We start from the raw sequence: 22091 nt of genomic DNA, 5'->3' as shown, positions 1-22091 counted from the left end.
AAAGAAGCACACTCTATTTCTTCAACAAGGAGAAATATTGTTTTGATGAGCCTGATGGAAGAGTGAGGTAGATCCACCTTGGCCAGAAGTAGTTTGGCCACTGATCAAAAGGCATAATCCAGCACATAAAATGTCACCACTGGAGGCCATTTCCTTTCATGGAGTCTTTATTTTTAGTAGTCCCTCTTAATTTTATAAAATAATATTTCTTTTGTTTCCCCCCTTTTTTTCCCTTTGCTGTTGTGGCAAGGACTTAGGGGATGGTAGTTCACTCACTCTGAGTTGTGCTCAATGAAGAGACACACTTGATCTGGATAAACCATAGGCCGCACAAGTTTGCTCCACTAAGATCATGTTTGGTGCCTAGTGGAACTGTGGCTCTTTGTCTATAAGAAAGGGGCTCTACTGCAAACAAATAGCCCTGCCCCAGGGATATTTCTTTTGTTCAGGGAAATGTACTCATGGTTCACCATAAGGCCTCATGCTCCAAATTTCTTTTTGGTAGTTGTGAATAAATCAATTTTTCTGTCAAGAAAAAACTGGTTATTTATTTGCAGATCATCAATTAGATGAACGTCAATAATGTTGATGCCAGAATTAAGTCAGTGTAATATAATCAGAAGGCATTTATTTGAGAAGCAGAACCATGATTTAGGTCTATGAAAAAGGGACAGTTCTAAGATAGATTCCAATAGCAGGGCATTGAAGAGTTTAGTGAATCAGTCAGGGAACTGGTCTAAGTTTAGGTTGTTTTGTAAAACTTCTGGGCTGGTTCTTAAGCCTAGTCTTTATAATGGACAGCTTCAAAACAAGAGCTACAATGTGAAAGATCAATTATGACAATGGCAATAACTCAGGGGTTTTTTTGTTTTTGTTTTTGTTTTTTTACAATTGTCAATAGCTGTCATTTACTCTAAAGTATCAACATGAAAGGCAAGATAGTCTGTTTAGCTGAGAAAAACAGGCCCTACACACCATTTAGGTATGTGTGTCCCATCTTTTCCTTAGATGGTGTTCTATGTTCACAGTTTCTTAAGCGGTAGGGAGTGAGGATCTCTTAGTCAGGGTTTTAAAAATTAGGAGAACTTTCATAAAACTACAAACTCCTTAACAAACCAACTCTAAAATACTAGCTAATACTAAATACTAGCTAAATACTAAAATACTAAAAAACTGATGTGTTGTTGTTTTTTTTTTGTCTCCCAATTCACAATACAGACCAGGCAAAGGGCCTGGGTTGAGGTGTATATGAGGTGCATTTACTGTACCTCCTCTTTTTATACAGTCAGTGTAAAGAACACAGCCTGTGGTAAAAATTGGGAGGCCTTATCTTTTCTTTTCTTTTTTATTTATTTATATATATACATACATATATATATAAATTCTTCAACATTCCCATGACCAATATCCCAATGATGTATTTTTGAAAAGTCTTAACAGTAGTGTAAATCCCCATACCTCAATAAAAATAGTAAAATAAAATATCAACCCTTATCTATATCAACTTTAACTTTTTTTATTATTCTCTTTTATATTTTCCCTCTCCACCTTCTCATGCTTTTCTCAGTGATGGTAGTGATCATAGATCTAAAGAGAAAATTCAATCACTGTAAGGCAGGAGAAACTTCCCAAACTAAGATGGGGTTGGTTTTAGAAAAAACTAGGTGTCCTTGTGCCCTTTTTTAAATTAAATATCAAGCAGAGCATATCTTCTCAGTCCAAGTAACTCAATGTCCTTGAAGTCATCTTTTTATTATTCCCTATATTATATCACAGGATCTCTACACTCATAGTCCAAGTCCGAACTGAGGCAGAAGAGGAAGGAGGGTCACTAACTCAAATATTCCTACCCAGCACTTAGCTACTAATCTCTTATAGACTCAGCTTTATACAAGCTGTGTAATGTAGGGTGAAAAAAAAGAAGAAATTAGAACATCCTGATAAGAAAGTAACAGACAGAACTGGAGGCTGGGACAATGGAGGCAGGAGAGGAGAAAAGAACCTGATGAAGCAGAAAAGGTAAAGAACATGAAGAACTTTTCATGGATTTTCTTTTTGAATTCCCACCACAAACCTAAGAGACAGGTATAGCAATTCTTATCATCAGGGCTAGGGAATTAGTATATGTGATAGAATACATATAAAAGTCCCTGAGTTCAGAGCAATAGTTCGATAGCAGGGCGAGTTCTTGTTTTGCACACTATCCACCTGGATTAGATCACCAGAACCATGATGTTTTCCCAAGTCCCATTCAGAGTGATTCCTGAGTGGAGAGATAAGAGTCAGCCCTGAATACTACAGGGTATGACCCAAAACAAATGACCAAAATTAACTTTTAGAAAAGGCCCTAAGTTAGGATCCCTGGCATCACACAACCCTACCCATGCCACTCACACCACTGGGGTCCTAGCATCATTCGCTAACTATGTGCTCTAAGCACTATAAAACAGGACTGCAACTTGGATGGGGGGAATCCCCAGTGGTGCTCAGAAGGTCTAGGCTCCACCAGCAATGTTCTCAGTCAACTCATTCTGCAATTCAATGCAAGGGTCTAAGGATGTGATGCTTCTAAAGACTTGTGGCTGCCTGGGCTAACTGGACCATCCTGGCATTGCTGAGGACCTCCAGGACAGCACTCAGAAGGTCTCAGGGACAATTAGTATCAAAAACCAAAAATGGATCCAGCACAGGATAAGCAAGTACCCTAACCACTGTAATATTTCCCAGTGCCAGAACCCCTTCTTTTCTTAATTTTTATTTTTATTTTTTATTTTTATTTTTTTTTGGTTTTTGGGTCACACCCAGCAGTGCGCTGGCTCTATGCTCAGATACTGCTCCTGGGAGGCTCAGGGGACCATATAGGATGCAGGGATTCAAACCATCGTCCTTCTGCACACAAGGCAAACGCCTTACCTCCATGCTATCTCTCCGGCCCCTTCTTTTCTTAATTTTTAAAAAGCTTCAACAATAGCACAGCTGGTAGGGCACTTCCCTTGCCATGGCCAACCCAGGTTCAATCTTCAGCATTCATTATGGTACCCAAGGGTCCCCTAGGTGTAATTCCAGAGCACAGAACCAGGAGTAAGTCCTGGCTCCAAAACATAAAATAATGATGATGATTTTTAGATGTGTGATTGTTGGTTTTTTTTTTTATCAGCAGGGAAACTGAGGTTTAAAACTTCAGTGAACTTGGGGCCAGAGAGATAGCATGGAGGTAAGGCGTTTGCCTTTCATGCAGAAGGTCATCGGTTCAAATCCCAGCATCCCATATGGTCCCCCGTGCCTGCCAGGAGCAATTTCTGAGCATGAAGCCAGGAGTAACCTCTGATCACTGCCGGGTGTGACCCAAAAAGCCACAAAAAAATAAAATAAATAAAATAAACTTCAGTGAAGTTGCTTAAGATCTCATAGCTCAAAGGTTATACATGACACAAAGATCTACATACATCCAAGGAGCCTGACTCCAGATCTACCCATCTCACGAGGAGCAAAAGAAGATAACATTCTAAAGAAGATCAAATAGGGGCCGGAGAGATAGCATGGAGGTGAGGTGTTTGCCTTTCATGCAGGAGGTCATCGGTTCGAATCCCGGCGTCCCATATGGTCCCCTGTGCCTGCCAGGAGCGATTTCTGAGCCTGGAGCCAGGAATAACCCCTGAGCACTGCCGGGTGTGACCCAAAAACCACAAAAACAAAAAAAAAAAAAAAAAAAAAAAAAAAAAAAAAAAGAAGATCAAATAAACATTCTAAAGAATTCTGAGCCTCCTTTAGAAGAGAGAACACCATAAAGAAATCCTCTAGTCAGCCCATATGATTTTCAGACTTTCATATGACTAAAGCTGAGACTGATAAAGGTTAGTAAAGATTTGACTTCATCAGAATAAGAGGAGAGTCCCTTTCCTTGAACCCCAAGTCCTTTTTTAGTCATATCTGGAGGTGCTCATAGGTTACTCCTGGCTCTGCTCTCAGAAATTACTCCTGGCAGGTTCAGTGGACCATATGGGATGCCATAGCTCAAACCCTGGTCTACCACATGCAAGATAAACACCCTACCCACTGTGCTCTCAATCTGGCCCTCAAACCCCAAGTCTTGTATTTATAAACAGACTTCTTGAGGGAAAAAAGATGGATGGCAAGGACAAGAGGGATGGTCTGGGAATGGGGCCTAAAGTTGCTGCCCTCAAAAAACTCATCTCAGTGTCCTGGTGCCAGGAATTTCTCCTCCTCTGGCCTCCTGGGTGGGGGGTCAGGGGAGGTTCTGGGGTGCATATGCAGGGGTTCCTTCAGTGACAGTGGTTCAAACAGAGCTGCCGGCCTCACTGGCGTGGATTGCTTGTGTTGGAACAAGCATCCCAAGACTAGCATTCCATCCACTCAGTCATAGCTCTCCACATTCCTGGACGAGCCCATCATTCACAGGAACGTGGACGGCTTTGTTAGGTCTTATCTCCTAATCGGCAGTTGGAGGTTTTCCTTCCTTTTGCAGGTGCTCTCATTTCCTTCATTACTTGTTTATTAGAAAATCTTGTGGCCTTCCAAAGTCATTCTTATGCTAAGGAAGGTCGAGTGTGATAACATATTTGTGTTGGCCAAGAGTGAGGACATAGCAAATACCGAAAGTCACATAATCGTAAGTAGAGCTGAAAGTGGTGCTTCGCAAGTAAACAAAAGCTCTCTGCACCCCACCCCACCCCCAGAACACCACCAACCACGGAGGTCAGGCAAGTTCCAAAAGAACTAAGAGTGGAGAAGGATTGGTGCTACAACACGGGTAACTTGAAGGTTGTGGAAGCTGTCAACTCTTTTTAAGGTTTAACTCTAGGACTCAAAGGAAGAGTCCATAATCTTTCTCAAGTTAAAAAAAGCAGCCTGTGAAAATGAAGGCTGGATGGAGCTCTGGACAGTGAGAAAATGTTCTCCATTCACTGATACGATAGAAGCCAGTGGTGAAAGCACAGCAAGACAGAATCTGGTGGTACAGAAAAACCTGCCTTATCTGAGTCTCCAGAAACAAAGGGTTCTGTGAACAGAAGCAGACTGAGGGAGAAATCAAGCCATCCTTCTGAAAAGCATGCTAAAGGTGACTTTGAATTTCTTGCATTCCCTCTCTACAATGAGAACAATCATTCACATTTCTAAATAACTTTTAATATCTAAACATTGATAGAATCCATGGATTTCATGGTGAATTTTTTATCACTGCCTTGCCACAAAACATGAACATTTTTTAAATGGCTGGTCAATATGAAAATATTCCATGTTCTTGACATTATAACCCAGTATATCATCCTATCTCGTACATTAAGGCCCAGTCCTTATAAGTAGTAAGTTTTAATCTTCTTAGCTGCCAACTTGCAGTAGTAAAATAAAGGTAAAGGATTACACCAAGTATATACTACAGATAAACAAAAGCATGTAAAGAAAATTAATGAAGGAAGGATAAAGAAGAGGGGAAATTAGAAGCAGGAAAATAGTCAGTGTACAAAGGTCTGGGCATCTGCTAAGGGTGAACCACAATTCTATTTCAAAGCTTTCTAGGCTGCAGCAAGAACAAGAAAATATGAACCACAGGACCCTGCTGAGAGTGTTCAGGATCCAAGAACAAACCAACTGATCAAAGAAGGAAGTCCTTTGCACATGTTAAGACAAAGAAACTCCTCCCAGGGAACCTCAGAAAAGTAGAGTTTAATGTTTGTGCTCATTCATTCATTCATTCCTCAAATTTGATAAAGACTCTCTACCTCTCTAAGGGCCAGATACTTTGAGATGCAAAAGATGCAAGAAGTGAAAAAATTAAGATCCTGCCTAGTTAAGCTTTGGTTTCTAGAGAAGTGAAGTACTTTTTTTTTTTCTCAGTGAAGAATTTTATTTAGGAAATATGAGATAAGATATATATATAGTAGACGAGAGAGAGAAGCCTTCACATAAAAAAAAGAAGGAAAAGAAAGAAAGAAAGAGAAGAAAGTAAGAAAGAAAGAAAGAAAGAAAGAAAGAAAGAAAGAGAAGAAAGAAAGAAAGAGAAGAGAAAGAAGAAAGAAAGAAAGAAAGAAAGAAAAAGAAAGGAAAGAAAGGATTTGCACAACCAGAGCTTAAGTACAAAATGGATTGATGATTGTTTGCACAATTGTTGCAGAAATCAAAATAGAAAATCAGCCATGGCAGAGGATTCTAAGGAAAGAAAAAGCAGGAGTGTAAGTTAAAACCAGGAGAATATATGTATAGAGGAGGGGATCTTGAACCAATGGCTCCAAAAGGCTCTATTTACAAACTTTCATTTCTATTACCAAAAAGGGTTGGTGGCATTAAATGAAAAACTGGAGAAAAGAGAAGATTAACACAATGAAACTATTCTGTGTTCAGATCTAGCATCTTCCTTTTTGAGAAAATGTTCCTAACCATGTTGTTGAGACATTCATGTTTATTTATTTTAGTTGTAAACACAATTGGAGAAGACCAAGACAAAAATCACAGAGGACCAAAAGTCTTGAACAAAAATGCCAAATAACTCCAGGTTCCTTTCTAAGGGCATCTGCTTCTTCCTACCATTACACATTGAACTCACTCAGACATTTTAAATCAGTGGGAGTGGGGGGAGAAAAAAACTTTTCCTCCTATCGGAGACCCCAGGAGACCTACCCCTCAAATGTGTAGCAGAACCTTTGCAGAAACTTCTCAGAGTCACAACTTTGAGCTGTGTTTTGATGATGGACAGGGACTAATATGAAGGAAGTCAACTCAAGAATACTGAATAGAGATGCTGAAGGGAATCAGAAATGTAGTGTCCCTGAGCTACACAGGGGGAAGAAATCCTTTATGGTAACATCTGTCCTGGAATTTCAAAAGACTAATGGAGTTCAGAGGTTACCCTGTTTATAGCTAATCATAAGTAATAATGTCAGCCACATGGCAAAATCTTTTTCTTTCTGTTGTGATTCCCCACCCCAGGTGCTCTTAATAAGCTTCTGGGGACATTGTTGATAAAAAATTTGTAGGAGAAAAACTAGAAGAAATCTCCAGAGTGCATGGAAAAAAAGCTTGTCCTATTTATTTTCTTTTTACAGGAGTTATGGCTATGGACTCAAAAGTGAATCAGACCTGAGATTGAATCCCCATTCTTTCACTTTTCTATGTTAATTTGGGTGCGAGTTTCTTAACATTCCTCTAAATTCTCATAGAACGCATATTACAATTTGTGTTAGGTGGGTGGTTGTGTGAAAGAAAAGATTTACTATGAGCATCTTTAGACAGGGCTAGGGTACCCAATATGGTGAACCCATCTGCAGTGAAGTCTCACTTTCTGGGGCTAAGGGACACTGAGTTCAGTGCCTTCTGGATCCAAACATCCCCTATGACACCTCAGACCCTAATCCCCCATGCTTGCCTAGAAGCTGCTACCTTTGCAGAACAAGCAGATGAGTTAATGTTTTCTCTCAAAAGGATTCTGATCTTTGTATGCCCTGTGTAAACCTTTACCAGTGAAGACTTTTAGCTAGAAGGTGGTGACCTACTAGCTAAAAATACACTTTCTTTTTTCATACAGTGTTCATATTGGTTTTTGATGGGCCCAGAGAGACAGCTCAAAGGGCTGGTACACATGTTCTGTATGTAAGAGGCCACAGTCCTATTATTAGCACCACATGGTCCCTGGCACCCCCAGCAGCCACCCCTGGGATACTGTGCGGGGGGGTGTAACTCCTGAGCACAATTGTGTGTGGTATCTCCACAGAAGGAAACAACAATGTTTGGAAATGCACTGTTGTGATGACTTTGCAGAGGTTAAGCTCTTTCATATGGGTGATGGGTTGTCCCTGTAAGTCTTAGTAATACTTCGAAGAAGAAAATGCTCCATACAATGTACAGTGAGATTTCAGGACTACCCAAATTCACACTGTTGACTAACAGCAGAGAAGAAATAGAATGCAGGTGAGCCTCCAGGTGAGCTTTGCTGCAATAGCCCTGAGGGGTTCAGATCTGGAGACTACTGGAACCTTCATCTGCAGAGCTGCTTACAAGGATTCTCCTAAATCTTGGGTCCCAGTGAACCTGCTGTTCAGATACTGGCAGTCCCACCAATAAAGCAGACCCTTTCTCTCCAGCAAAGCATCTCAGCAGAAATCCAGCTCACTGTCCTCTTCACCCTAAGCCCCATCCACATGGAATGCTTGGAAGATCCAATAAACAGATTTAACTGACTTACATATTTTCCTTGCCAAACATTATAAAATGAAGTAATGGGTAACCTGCATTAATTCTCCTGGAAGCTCAGACTTTCCTTTCTCCCCCTGAGGAATGGAAAATTATTTGAAGGAGAGGAGATGGGAAACCAACTTTTCGTCTCTCTTTCAAAACTTCTCAAAACACATTACTATGCTACTGGAAGGCATTCAATTCAACTAAGTCATTAAGTTAAATCATCTGCACACATTTTCTCAGTCAGATGCATCCGCATGGTGGACTGATTTCATACAACAGTTGCCTGTAAACATCTCCAGGGAAAACCAGATGTTGGTGACACATCAGTACCTAGTTAGTCCTCCCAATAGTGTGGGACAACATCTTTCCAGGAATCCTGTAACCCAGAGTCAAGCTGTATCCTGAAGCCAGCTGGTGGGCAGCACGTCCTCTCCAGCAGAAAGGTTCTTTGCTTGGGGCTCTCTTGAACTCAAAGCCAAGGCAGGCCAGGCCACCCAGAGTTCCCAAGTCAGATCTCTGGAGAGCCCAGGCCAGAAATTCAACAGAGACCACAAGGCCCCTACGGGGATGGGAGAATAAAACCTCTGGACCCACTGGTTGTTCCAATACATCTCTCAGGGAGGTGGGCCAGGAGAGGAGGGCCCACTGGGAACAAAGGCCTATTAACGCAGGGCCTGAAGGCACAAGCCTGGGGAGCCTTCAAAACAAAAGAAGAAAAGGGAAGAAGATGTGGCTAAAGTGACCGTGGCCCAGCAGAACTCAATAATGAAGTTACTTATTACAGTTCTTAAGTTGTTTTTTTTTTTAACTATAGTAAAGACTTTATGTATTTTGTGTGTTATATAGCTCACAATAAACATAAAATACAAAAGGCAGGGTGAACTGTAAGGGATTAGCCTAATTAGTGAAAAAAACATTAAACAGCTGACCCTGTAAATTTTCGCTTTAAAATCTAAAACTTAAAAAACATGTTACAAATGTCTTCCAGTGTCTGGCTGACTAGAACAATAGGCCACCAATAGAGCATTCCTTTACCACTGTTTGCAGTTGACTAGGGTAAGAGTAGGAGAATTCTCTATAAAGACAGGAAGGCCTCAGTATCTGGGAGCAACATGCTAAGCTTTAAAGGTATGTTAAGAACTTAGATGCTCTGGAAAACAAAATAGATCCAGAAAATTTGATGTCAAGACTTTTTCGAGGAGGTCATTTGCACCTGTATAGGAGAGGCAAGCCTGCTTTAAAGTTTGATTCTCCCTTATGAAGTATGAAAAAAAGAGAACAACAAAGTTAACGAATCTATAGGTTTTGTGCTGTGGGTAAAGAGATAGCAAGCGAGACCAGAGAGATGGCACAGTGCTAGGGCATTTCCTTTGCAAGCAGCCACCCTAGGACCGATGGTGGTTAGAATCCTGCCATTCCATATGGTCCCCCATGCCTGCCAGGAGCAATTTCTAAGCGCATATCCAGTAGTAACCCCTGAGCACCATGGGGTGTGACCCAAAAAACAAACAAACAAACAAAAAAAGAGAAGAGATAGCAAAAAGAGAAGAGATAGAGCCCTCAGCTCTGCCCAAAAGGCACTTGTAATTACCCTAAAGCAAGCTTGAGAAAAAGATGATTAACTCCTTAGAGATGTTAGTTCTCAACCTAACCCAAGCTCACTTACAACTTGTTTGTGAGGCCCCCAAAAGCCAATGAGTGTTTGTTTTGCCTTCCTCTCTCTGAGGATAAACAGTAAGAACAACTTCCTCTTGGTGAAACAGTATACCCCACCCCACCTATCTTTCACTTCCACTAGAGATTCCAATTAATGGGAGAAGTCCCCACGTAAGTTAAAATTAAGTTGCAACACAGACAAATAAAGGAGAATAGGAAATAAAATAAAACAAAAATAAATAAATAAAATAAAACAAAACAAACAAAAGAAAACCCTGGGCTGGAGAGATAGAACAGTGGGTAAGTAGGTTGTGTGCCTAGCACATGGTCTATCTGGTTTTTATTTCAGTACCACATATGGTCCTCTCCAAGCCCTGCAAGGAGTAATCCCTGAAGCCCTAAGTATTGCCAATTGAGACATCAGAAAACTAACACAAATCCTTATGAATCAAAGAGCAATCCAAGGACACTAGCATCTTTAAAACTTAAACTTATGATTGTTTTCATCAAAGTAACAGCCCAGGAGAGTAAATTTGCTTGGCAGTACATATCCTGGTTTCAGACTCTTGTAACCTACCTAAAGGCTGATAGTTCCATGAATTGGACAGTACAGAAAAATAAAGGGTACATAAATCCAAAGTTTAAGGGAGAAACTTGCTGGGGAAAGTTCTGATCTTAACTCAAGGTCAGTTCTCTACCAACTAAAATAATAATGACAAATGCTTATCTTTATATGCAGTGTCAAGAATCTATAATGTGATTTAATCTAAAAGAAATAGAAGGAAGAAGATGAAGATAAAGAAAGAGGGTCTGAAAAACAATTCATGAGTAAAGTGCTTGCTTTGTATATGACTTACCTAGTTCAATTTCTGGCACTCCATATGGTCCCCTGAGCACTTTCAGGGGTGATCCCTGAATGTAAGCTAGGAATAAGCACAGCTGAGTGAAAGAAGAAAGAAAGAAAGAAAGAAAGAAAGAAAGAAAGAAAGAAAGAAAGAAAAGAAAGAAAAGAAAGAAAGAAAGAAAGAAAGAAAAGAAAAAGAAGAAAGAAGAAGAAAGAAAGAAAGAAAGAAAGAAAGAGGAAGAGAAGAGAAGAAGAAGGAAGAGAAGGAAGGAAGGAAGGAAGAAGGAAGAAAGAAAGAAAGAAAAGAAAGAAAGAAAGAAAGAAAGAAAGAGAAAAGAAAGAAAGAAAGAAAGAAGAGAAGAAAGAAGAAAGAAGAAGAAAAAAGAAAGAAAGAAAAAAAAAAAAAAAAAAAGAAAAAAAAAAAAAAAAAAAAAAAAAAGAAGAAAAGAAAGAAAGAAAAAGAAAAAGAAAGAAAAAAGAAAGAAGAAGAAGGAAGGAAGGAGGAAGGAAGGAAGGAAGGAAGGAAAGGAAGGAAGAAAGGAAGGAAGGAAAGAGAAAGAAAGAAAGAAAGAAAGAAGAAAGAAAGAAAGAAAGAAAAAGAAAAGAAAAAAGAAAGAAAGAAAGAAAAGAAAGAAAGAAAGAAAAAGAAGAGAAAGAAGAAAGAAAGAAAGAAGAGAGAAAAAGAAAGACAAGAAAGAAGAAAGAGAGAGAAAGAGAGAGAGAAAGAAAGAAAGAAAGAAAGAAAGAAAGAAAGAAAGAAAGAAAGAAAGAAAGAGAAGAAAAAGAAAGAAAGAAAGAAAGAAAGAAAGAAAGAAAGAAAGAAAGAAAGAAAGAAAGAAAGAAAGAAAGAAAGAAAGAAAGAAAGAGGGAGGGAGGGAGGGAGGGAGGGAGGGAGGAAGAAAGAAAAAGAGGGAGAAGGAAGAAAAAGGAAGGGAAGGAGGAGGGGAGGGAAGGAGAGAGGGGAGGGAGGGGGAAGGGAAGGAGAGAGGGAAGAAGGGAAGGGTGGAGGAGATAAAAGAAAAAAGAATAGAAAAAGAATGTTCTGGAAGTTTAACTTGTGCTACACACCCTATTGAGCTACATTTAGCTATTATGAAAGCAGAGAATAAACTTTCTATCCTTAACGTCCTCTTACAGTTAAAGATACTGATGATTAAAAAATGGAGGTAACTTGAATATAGCAACCAAAATGTGAATCAGTTTTCTTTCCCTTTAAATTGAACTTGCACCCACTTTGCTGTTATTCACCCATTATTTCTTGACTCATCCTTTTACTATCCATTGCTATGACACAAACTGTCCTAGCAGGAAAAGGTGTGCAGTTTTCCCCCACAACTGTAGTTATCTGCATGGATGTTTGTGCCTTCCCTAGTTTGCCATCTCTCTTCTGAAACACCAATCACTCATCCCTGGCACCAACTACACAATGCTCTTCCTCTCTTGATACTCTCTTGATACTAGAGCGAGGACCTTATCCTAGGCTTGTTCTCAAGTCTTCTGCCATCCTCTGTCTACACTTTGGTTCTCTTGCAAGGCCTTGGCTGAAACCAAAATGAATGAGGCAAAGACTCGAGCAAGAAGTAGCTTCTAGGAATATGTCTGAAAAGACTTCAAACCTGCCTGCTCAGTGAGACAAAAGAGAAGTCAAGAGACCTGCCTGACCAGAGAAGCCTTAGCTAAAAATCTCTGAGTATGCACAACCACTACCCCGCCTAGCCCTGCTCAGTGATAGCAGAATAAAGAAGTTTATCTACAAATGGAGAGAGATAAAATTGGAATAGAGAACAGAAAGAAAGGAAGTTAAAAAGGAAAGCAGGAAAAGAAAAAAGGAAGGAGGGAGAGAAGAGGAAAGAAGGAAAGAGCCAGGAAGGGTTGGGGGGGGGGGCATTGAGAATGAATGTGGAGGGAAAGAAGAGGGAGAAAGCATTCTCCCAGTTCCTCTGGCCATAAATCTTCCAGCCTGGGGAAGTTGCATTGTTTTTAACTAAGTTTGAGATCCAATCCAAGTAAGAGCAAGGAGTTCCAGAGGCCTCAGACAAATCTGAGATCAAAGCACTAGGAAATTAGCAAGGAGACAGAGTATTAGAACCATCACAGGCCTGTGATCTTCATGGGTACTGATTTCCTGGTCTGCTCCTTTTGAAGGCTCGGGGGCCCCTGGGTCCTGACATAACTTGATTCATAATCCCACCCACTTCCACTGTTGTCAGCTTGGGTGGTGCAGGAGATCCCAAAGGAAGCTGTGGTAGAAGCTGCCTCTCGTGAGGACAAGGATGTCACAACAGTTTTCCAAGCTTCAGGCCAGTGCCCCTCCCCAGCCACCAGATGTTGTCACTGGTCTGCAAGAGTCCAGTGAGGTTTACACTGAGTCTCAGGCTTCCCATGTATCTTAAGGGGCAGAAAAGAACAAAATAGGGGTTCCTGCAGAGGGGCTAGTGGAAAGAAAAGCAGAACAGGTTGGTGTTCACTTGGGTGCAGGGATTTCAAGTGGTTCATAGAAAAAATAAAAATAATTCACCCAAAACACTCTGAACTCACCTAAGGAATTATAGTTTCCTTAGAACAGATTTTCTTCAGTATTTCCCCCTGGTTCTTTTTTTTTTTTTTTTAAGAATTGACAACACTAAAGTCAATCTTATTTTTATTTAATAAAGTTCATCTTAGTCTTATTTGGCACATTCCCACCTACTTGGTTGCAGAAAATGAGACAAATAAAGACTCTCCAAGATTTAGAATTTGCCTGGGCAGTCCTGAGAGAGTTCACTGGCCACCTATTTACAGTACAATATTTCTCCTGACTCCCTAAAGGCAAGCCATTGTTGAAATTGATAGAAACATTAAGGACAATTAATAAGCACACCAAATTTCAATAGGTACATACAGAGAGGAATCAGGGGTATTTCACAGTGCAAAACAGAAGGTACTCTTAAAGTATAAAGTTGGGACAATTTCTAATCTATTCTTGTCTAAGTTGTCCTCTACATTTAAAAATTCTTAAACTGTTTTTATATTGTCTTTTTCTGGATGCATTTTTGCTGACCCAATTATGTAAGAGACCTAGCTTGTTTTTGCCCTGGGGACTATCCCAACCTTCCCACAGAACCCCAACGTTGAATCTGACATCTGATGTCAGTTCTAATCCTCCCTCATCAGGGCCAGTTCTTATCCTCACCAGGAATGGCTCTGAATTCTTACTTTAGTTCAGGTTCATGGTCTAGTATGCTCCTTTTGTTTCAGCGGGGACAAAGCACCAGGGCCTCAGCTCCCAGGGCTCTACATTTATCCCCCTAGCTCTTCCATGGATTTCGCTTCTCCAATTACCCCTCAAATTCTTGTGTACTTCAGGAGGGGCCTAATAACAGACATCTGAAGCAAATTTAAAATTTATAAATTCTGGCCCCAGCCAGAGGATATAAAGGGGTTAATATGTATTCTATGCCACTGACCTTGTTTTTCAGAACCACCAGGGGTCACTCCTGAGTACAGAGCTAGGAATAGCCCCCAGATCATCACTGAGTAGGTCCTAACTCCTCTTCCCATCCCAATTTATGGATGCAATTCAGATATATAAAAGAACTCTGCTTTCTTTCTTGCTATGAAGCCACATAATGTAGACCACAAAGTCTATTTCTAAAACCTCTTGATCTTGCTGATTTAAATCTTTAGAGGCCTCCGGAAACTGGGAGACTGTCTCCCCTTCACTATTCTATCCTCAGTGAAGAAGGCTGCTCCCAGTGGCTCAACTTCAGTGTCCTGGACCCTGCAGACAGGACAATCTTGTCTCTGCTCTATGAATCCCTTAGAGTCTGAATCTGGAGCAAGTAGTTTGCCCACTTCATGGTAACCAATGTTGATTGCCTCTGTCTCTCCTTATTGTTGAAGAATCTCCCTTTTTGGTCAAACTTCAAGATAGCCAACATCCCTAACTCCTCAGCTAATGATACACATCCTACCTCTCAGTCTACCAGATTTTTTTATTGTTGGCTCTTTGGCCACAACCAGCAGTACTCGGAGTGTCAAGGTATGCTGAGGATAAAAATCATGATTGGCCCTTTGCCAATCATGAATGAGACATACATCCTTGTACTTTCTCTCTAGACCCCCACCTTAGGATGTTTTTAACACCTCAAAAGCAATAGGCTTAAAATCTTTTTATTTTATTTATTTTTTATAATATCTTTAAGCACCATAATTACAAACATGTTTGTACTTGGGTTTCAGTTATTAAAAAAAAAGAAAAAAAAAACCTCTTCACCAATTCCCACCACCAATCTCCCTCCTCTTCCCATTTTTGATGGGGTTATATTTTTTTACTTGTTAAGTTCTGTCAGTACTTTGTATATATTAGATATTAGTCCCTTATCTGATGGGTTTTGGGTGAATAGTTTCTCCCATTCTGTGACTGGCCTTTGTATCCAAGTCACTATTTCCTTTGAGGTGCAGCAGTTTCTCAGCTTAATATAGTCCCATTTGTTTATCTCTGCTTTGAATTGTTTAGACAGTAATGTTTCCTCCTTGAAGATGCCTTTAGTTTCAATGTCATGAAGTATTTTACCTATGAGTTTTCTAAATACCTTATGGTTCCAGGTTTGATATCAAAAAAGTTTTAAAACAAATGATTAGACAATGAATTAAAATGTCATAAAATGTAAACAGATTAAAATAGAAGTCTTTGATAAATTTAACAGAAACAACTTAAGAATCATTGGAGTCCCGGAGACCCAGGAATACCATGAAAACCTTTTAAAATCCTCCTGTGGTCCTCTTTAGTCTGATGTAGAAACTGAAGCCATATAGCTTAGGTATAAACTAGAAAGCTGATCATGTAACTTAATAGCGCATAATTACTACTAGTTGCTCTAGCCAATTTTATGATGATACACAGTTATAAATCTAATAGGTCTCCAGTGCCCTGCTCACTGTGTATGGGCATTGACAACAGTATGGGCATTGGCAAGAAACTACCATAGATACAGCATCACAGACCTCTTCATAGCCCACTGCATCTAAATCTACAGTGGAATAATTTTTCTAGCAGATTAATTCACATGTTGACATTTGAAGAACAGACTTTTGTCCACTGATTGGTCCTCACACTACTTTCATTTGACAGATGTGAAAATGCTATCCCAATTAATGGAGAACTGTACCTCTAAGCAGCATCAAATTTCACAACCAAGAAACCAAGGAATTATCATATTCTGCCACCCACCCACAATTTCTCTTTTCCTTAGAGTAGTATCTCCTAGACAGTCCATGTATTTCACATTTATTCAGAAGTGCTAATCAAATCCTGGAACCATGTATTGCTCCATCTTTCTCTACTTTTATCAAAAATAGTGCTGTGTGCAAAGGTCCTCTTGAAGGTCCTATTGAAACCAATTGAGTCCCACAACAGCATCTGGGAAGGAAGAGTTTTGCAAAGCCTATTTCAAATGTATTTCTTTATCTCTAATGTGTATAAAAGTTTGAGATTTCACCACATGCAAAGCTGTGAGCTGCATAAATCGGGGGAAACAAATAAGAATAGAATGCCTTGGGACATACCCCAGGTTTGACTTCTTTTTTTTTTCCAGGTTTGACTTCTAATTGGGGAAATAAACACTTTCAATATATAAATTGGGATAGCTTTAAGGAGATTATATCAACTTTTATTTCCTTCACTACTTTACTCTAGCACATGAATCCAAAAAGAACCATTAGTTCAGTCCATTAGTCACATGGATTGAGTACTCAAGGCACTGAGAATTCATTTTGAGGTTAAAACTAGCAGAATCTACAAGTCAGAATGATAGGGCATTTGACTTCCACGTGGCAGATTAGGGTTCAATCCCTGGTATCCCATATGATCCCCCAAGCACTGCAAAGAATAATTCCTAAATGCAGAGCCAAGAAAATACCCCTGAGCATCACCAGGTGAGGTCAAAACAATTTAAAAAATCTTTAATAATAAAAATTAAAAAATAAATTTTTAGAAAAATCTAAATTTATGATAGGAGAAAGATTTTAGAAAAATAACTAAAATTAAATATTCACCACTTATGTTGTTGCATTTTAAATGGATGAAAAATATTTGCAACTAAACCTAAGGGTTTTGTGATTGCTCATTTTGTTCTTAGGGTTGAAATGGATAATAATACTAGGTTATAGAGAACTTAGTATTCTGGAAAACTGAGTATAGAAAGTGTGAGAACAACGGAAGTGGTGTTGAACTCACATAATACAGATGAACTCTATGTTTAAAGTATTCTGTCCATGGCTTATATACCATATTTAGAAAAGTTACACATAACACTGAATCTTATTCTTACACATGTCACAAGTATTCTGATAAAATATTTCAAGATATTTTTAAAATATTAAATATACTGGGGTCAGAAAGTTAGCTCAATGGGCTAAATAAAGGGATTTTTGTACTGCCATTTCATAGTCCCATAGTATTCCAGAGCAGACACCATATAACATATTAAATATTGAGTCTGGAAAAGATATCACAATGGGTAGGTCATTTGTTTGCCTTGCATGTGGCTGACCCAGATTTGATCTTTGGCATCCCAGTTGGTTCCCAAGCCTGCCAGGAACGATTTCTGAATACAGAAACAGTAGTAATCCCTGAGCACCACTGGGTGTGACCCCAAAACAACAAAATATTAAATATTAGTAAAAGAATATTATTTTTAAAATAATATATCATTCTAGCTATATGAGATCTAAATGCTGAGACTTTACTATATTTCAATATAACAAACTAGTACAAATGTAATATTTTGATTACAAAGAAATATATAAAGCAAAGCATTTCAATTGAAAGTTATTTAATAACTTTAGTTTACAAAGAAATGGGAGCCAGAGACTGTATAGCTAATATAGTCAGTAAGCCTAATGGCTTTTTGAGCATGGATAGTAGATCTTAAATGTTCTCAACATAAAAAATAAACGGTAACTATGTCAAGGGGTGGTAGTGATTTCTAGTACTATGGTAACAATCATTTTGTAATTCATAAATGTGACACATCAACATGTTCTACACCGTAAACTTATACAATGTTATGTGTTAATTATATCTTAATAAAGTTGTGGGGAGAATGTAAAAATCATGGCAGATTTCCAAACACCATTTCCCATGAAAGTTACAGTTTTTGATTCTTTTATTAAATGAATTTATTACCGAGAAAGGAAGGAAGGAAGGAAGAAAGGAAGGAAGGAAGGAAGGAAGGAAGGAAGGAAGGAAGGAAGGAAGGAAGGAAGGAAGGAAGGAAGGAAGGAAGGAAGGAAGGGAGGGAGGGAGGGAGGGAGGGAGGGAGGGTGGGAGGGAGGGAGGAAGGAATCGCTCCTGATAGGCTGGGGGGACTATATGGAATGCCAGGAATCGAACCAGGGTCAGTAATATGTTGGTTGTATACAAGGTAAACATCCTACCACTGTGCTATCTCTCTGGCCCCTAAAGCTATTTTTTTAATAAGGAATGTACATTCATACATAAGAAAGTTGAAGCATATATTTTAAAATAAAATCACACAAAATAATTTGACAATTGGATTAGAACCTAAAATCAACAATGACTGTGATAGGCATATTTCTTGTCCACCATAAGCCACAGAAAGTAAATAGGATAGTTGTGAGTGACATTTTCTTAAAGTTAATAATATTCCAATCAGATAGAAAATAAAGAATAATTTCCTTTCATGTTTTCTGTTCTCAGGTATACAGAGTTGCTCAAAGGAATTCAAGTGTGTGCTTAGTGCTCAAAAAGTGAAATATGATGTGAAACCACAAGCCTAGACTCTGATAAATCCTGTAATCTTTTGAAAAGAAGGAGTCTCTCACTGATTGGTCCATTTGAAAAAGAAAGCTTCATATTTCATTTAAATCTAAGTGTAGCCATTGAAACAAGCTTTTTAAAGGGAAGGGAGGAGCTGGAGCAATAACACTGCTCTTAAGGCATTTGCCTTAAGTGGCCTACCCAGGTTCAATCCGCAGAATCCCAAATGGGTTCTGAACCTGCCAGAAATGATTTCTGTGTGCAGAGCCAGGAGTAACCCTTGAGCATAGTCGGGTGTGTGGCCCAAAACTCAAATATGAAAAAGGGGAGACAAAATTATGAATATAAAATAATTATAGGTGCCCAAGACATAGTACAGGATTACTTGCTTTGCATATTGTTAACCTTTGTTAGCTCCTAACATTGTTTTGTATGGTGTCCAATAATTGCCAAAGTTGATCCCTAAGCACAGAGCCAAGAGAAACCCTGAGCATCACAAGGTGTCACTAAAAACAAAGTAAAAATAAGTAAAGAAAATAAAATACCAATAAGTAAAGATATAATCATCCAAAATGAGCAAAGAAATTGTACAAATTTTAAGTCTTACAAATATTTTCCCCAAATTTTTAAGTCTTACAAATACCAGAATCTTCCCCAAATCCAGTAATAATATTTACTCTCTATTAGTTGGCATGTAACTATTATTTCACATATTTTATTTGTTTTTGTGAGACAATAAAATAAAATAGATACTGATCTCTGCTTCTGCTTTTTTGGCAAGGCTCCTGAAACTCTGATCATTTGCCAAGTGCTGAGGGCATAACCAGAATCTTTCATTCTAATACCCAATTTTTGACCCTATCTCCTTCACAGTTTGGTCATGGGAAAGATCAAAATGTAATTAGAAAATGAAGATTTTTCAACCCTGTTCTCCATTCTCTTAAATAGGGAGAAAGAGGAACAGAGTGATAGCACAGCTGATAACAATATTTGCCTGTGTGCAACCAACCTGAGTTTGATCCCAGCATCTCACATGGTCCCCTGAGCCTGCTGCCAGTAATTTCTGAATATAGAGCCAGGAGTAACCTTTGAGTGCTGCACTGGGTATGGCCCAAAAACCAAAAACAAAAAAGAGAGAAAGTCTAAAATTGGAGTTAATGATCCCTCATAGCTACATGACAGAGCATTTATGGTGCAGGATTTGAAGAGCTTCACAGTTGGCAAAACATCTACACCAGAAATGTGATGTACCTCAACCACACAGGGACAGGTTCTCCCACATTGAAGGCATGTCTTCATTCAATATGTCTTCTCATTTGGCTGACCTTCTATATCCCTTTATCATCATATCTCTTAATAAACTGATAACTCTGAGTACTTCCCCTAGCTCTATGAGCTACTCTCGCACATTAATCAAACCCGAGGAGGGAATCATAGAAACCTCTGATTGGGGCCAGAGAGATAACACAGCGGTAGGGTGTTTGCCTTGCATATTGCAGACCCCAGATGGAAGGTAGTTCGAATCCCTGCAGTCCCCCATGATATCTGCCGGGAGCGATGTCTGAGTGCAGAGCCAGGGGTAAACCCTGAGTGCCGCCGGGTGCGGGCCCTTCCCCCCCCCAAAAAAAAAAGAAAAAGAAAAAGAAAGAAAGAAAGAAAGAAAGAAAGAAAGAAAGAAAGAAAGAAAGAAAGAAAGAAAGAAAGAAAAGAAGAAAGAAAGAAAGAAAGAAAGAAAGAAAGAAAGAAAGAAAGAAAGAAAGAAAGAAAGAAAGAAAGAAAGAAAGAAAGAAAGAAAGAAAGAAAGAAAGAAAGAAAGAAAGAAAGAAAGAAAGAAAGAAAGGGAAAAAAACCTCTGATTGGTAGCCAGACTAAACAAAATTGTGAGTTACCTGGAGAACTATAACTTGTGATGATATTTGAAATTGAGTAGAAGAGTCTTGTGAGCTTGATCCCTCAACATGCATAGTTTGGTACTCAGACCTAAATAGTGTCAACTTTGAGTTGCATTATAGAACAAACAACTAGAAAACTACTTGGTAAGAGGGGGAAATAATACTTTGGTGACTGTAAGTCTTAGAAGTAAAGTATTTTCCGTGTGTAGGAAAGGAGATACAGCGGAGGATAAGAGGGACATACCTAACAGTATAAAAGTAACAGTATAAAACTTGGCTGAAAGCAGATGTAAACTTTGAACATAACTATGTGTGACTCCCAAACTCCTGTCCAAAAAAAATAGAAATGTGTGTGTATGTGTATCCTCTGGTTTTAATCATTCACCAGAACAAACTGCAATTTAAAGTACTGCAACAAAATCTAGCAACAAATTACATAAAATACTCATCACTGAAAGGAAATATTTCACCCCAAAGAGTTTGCCTTTTGGTAAGCTTTTGTTTTTATAATTTTTTGATTTTTAGGTCTCACACAGCAGTGCTCAGCATTTCTTATTGTCTCTGTGTTCAGGGATCATTCTTGGCAGTGCTCAGGGGACCATATGTAGTTTCCAGGATTGAACCAGGATTGACAGGATGCAAGGCAAGTGCCTTAACACATATACTATCTGGCTCTGAAACTAATTCTGATGTCAAGAAAATAAACTCATTAGAAAGCCTTCCTGGAATCACGAGGATGACAAAAAAAAAAAAAAATCCAACCCAGACAACATCTTACAAATGAAAAGATTTAGAGAACTCGTCTTCAAAGGCTCTCTCCTAAAAAATCCTCTGCAGGACAGCTCAGTGGTCACTATGGACATTACACTAACCTCATCCAGACCAACCAGACACAGAGCATTCTAACTACCACTATTTTTCAGTGGTACTCTCTTCAGATTTAAATCCCTGACTTGAAGCTTCTGTTGTTCAAGTATGGATGATGTGACCTTGCCCAAATTGATGGGATTCAGCTTCAATTACAAGAAGTAGGGCTAAAGGATATATAGGAGATAAAAAGATGATATAGCAGGTAAAGCATTAGTCTTGCACATGGTTGCCCAGGTTTGGTCCGCCAAACCATATATGGTCCCTTGGGTATCGAAATGGGTCCAAGAAATTCATACAATAGTAGCAGATTATTCAAGAGCACAAAGTGGGTTCATATAATGAAAAAAGGCAAACAACAAATGCCCACTGTTTTACTCCTGTTCACAAATTGGGAACTAAATTAAATGTAGTGAGAAACAGTTGATAATTGATGTGATAAAACAAAAAGTCTCATCAAAGAGCTACAACTATGATAAAATTTTCTTTTTCTGTCTTTTCTTGGTTTGGGGGTCACACCTAGGGATTATTCCTAGCTCTGTGCTCAGCTATCATTCATGGCATTGCTCAATTATATTTAAACCCTAGGATTATGCCTATTTGACTGCATGTAAAATAAAGGCCTCACATATTGTACTATCTTTCTGACCTCTCATTTTTCATTTTAAAAATATGTAGATACTTGGGGCCAGAGAGATAGCATGAAGATAAGGCATTTGCCTTTCATGCAGGAGGTCATCGGTTTGAATCCCGGCGTCCCATATGGTCCCCCGTGCCTGCCAGGAGCAATTTCTGAGCCTGGAGCCAGGAATAACCCCTGAGCACTGCCGGGTGTGACCCAAAAACCACACACAAAAAAAAATATGTAGACACTTGA

The 22091-nt window shown here is 39.1% G+C and overlaps 1 non-coding gene across 1 annotated transcript; it reads right to left on the bottom strand.

Moving 5' to 3' along the window:
* Positions 1-1193: 1193 nt before the first annotated feature.
* LOC126002524 (small nucleolar RNA SNORA51) lies at positions 1194-1326 on the bottom strand. The gene has a single exon (XR_007493214.1). It is a non-coding gene; the product is annotated as a small nucleolar RNA SNORA51 (small nucleolar RNA).
* Positions 1327-22091: the final 20765 nt, after the last annotated feature.

The sequence above is a fragment of the Suncus etruscus genome, chromosome 2 (genome assembly GCF_024139225.1).
Source record: "Suncus etruscus isolate mSunEtr1 chromosome 2, mSunEtr1.pri.cur, whole genome shotgun sequence".
Classification (NCBI taxonomy): Eukaryota; Metazoa; Chordata; class Mammalia; order Eulipotyphla; family Soricidae; genus Suncus; species Suncus etruscus.
This window is presented reverse-complemented; position numbering and strand designations above follow the sequence as displayed.